The sequence below is a fragment of the Aegilops tauschii genome, chromosome 2 (assembly GCF_002575655.3).
Source record: "Aegilops tauschii subsp. strangulata cultivar AL8/78 chromosome 2, Aet v6.0, whole genome shotgun sequence".
Lineage (NCBI taxonomy): Eukaryota > Viridiplantae > Streptophyta > Magnoliopsida > Poales > Poaceae > Aegilops > Aegilops tauschii.
The window spans coordinates 68,401,634-68,403,097 of NC_053036.3; the positions used below are offsets into that span (position 1 = coordinate 68,401,634).

Here is a 1,464-nt window from a genome sequence, read left to right on the forward strand (position 1 = left end):
ATCCCTATGATCTAATAAGCAACATAGTATGAGCATCATATCATCTATAATCAGGGATATAGATTAATACAACGAATCATGTGCATACTATACGTATGCACATCAAACTAAGATCAGCCATCAACCTCACCTGATTTTGCAAGTACCGGCTGATTCTCATCTTGTAAGCTGACAATATCCTCATTATTATTCTTCCGGTAAGCTGCACGCCTCCTTGCATTGTACTGCTCCCTTGCTTCCTCAGCGTATTTTTTGCATTCATTATTTAGAAAAACAATTTCAAGCAGTTCGGAAGCTGTGTCGTCTGCATCATGTTATAAGTACAAATAAAAAAACAAATAAAACACACTGAACCACTGCCGAATACGCCGGTTGGGAAGGTGGATATCATGCCTATGGATACCTTCAGTATCATCTCGCAGCTGCATCTTATTAATAGCATGATCTACTGATAGATTAGCCGTAGCCGCAAATGTTTGACCATCAGCATGGTATCCAGGGCTTACCCATTCTGTAGGGTTCTAGTCAGCATGAATACAAAACCAATGTTTGCCTGGTAGGCAGGCAACCAACAAAACATCTTCAATCAATCATGTACCTGTTTCCGTTGTGTAAATTGGGTCAAGATTTGCAGCTACGGTTAAGATGCTTGGATTATATTCTTTCAGATTTGTCTCGCTCGTAGGGGCTGCAACACATTAAGCATGGTCCATGTCATTGTCAGATATGCACGTCAGGCAATACCTCACAGTAATTTTCACACAGTTATATACCGGGTTCTGTTGCGCAAATAGCTTCATCTTTTTCAGTATCAAAGGTTGCACTGTATTCTTCAACATTTTTACCACTCGCCTGACCTGCAACACATTATGCAAAAAGATTGTTACTGTCAGAAATGCAAGTATTCCTGGTGCAGTGCCTAATACCTGTAGCTACGTCCTCTTCTTGTTGATGTTCACCGGCTTTGCTTTTTGCATTACCCATACGCAAAATGGAATGATCGTTACCTCCGACTTGTGTCTGGCTGTGGTGTTCTTGAGGCCTGGATGAAACATAGTTGATGGCCACACTTGTTGTTCATTGAAAGCAATATAATTCAGGTAATCAATAGCTCCTTTGTAATTAATCATAAACTTAAAGCATAATTACTTATGGACCAACTCATCTGTAGGGTCCATTCTCATATGCTGGGGCTTGTTGAGAGGCCCTATAGCTCAAGAGTTGCAGTTCAAGTCCATCATCGTTCCTGATTAGAGGTGGTGACATGTTCCTGATTATATTATTTCAATTCCTAACATGATGCTGATAAATCCTTGTTTAAGCATGCTTGCATTCTCAGTTTTGCAAATGTTTGTACATCTAGAAATAGGCCTCAGCCCTAACATGAGGCCCTAACGAAGTAATATATATTTGTAGATCAATAGGCCTCAGCCCTGTCCCATTTTCTAGATGGGTGATGAAAAT

The 1,464-nt window shown here is 40.2% G+C and overlaps 1 long non-coding RNA gene across 1 annotated transcript; it reads right to left on the minus strand.

Annotated features, from left to right (window-relative positions):
- Positions 1–598: 598 nt before the first annotated feature.
- LOC123496840 (uncharacterized) lies at positions 599–991 on the minus strand. Its single transcript, XR_006668939.2, has 3 exons — positions 927–991; positions 774–857; positions 599–688 (listed from the first exon to the last, which is right to left on the minus strand). It is a non-coding gene; the product is annotated as an uncharacterized lncRNA (long non-coding RNA).
- Between the last annotated feature and the right edge of the window lie 473 nt (positions 992–1,464).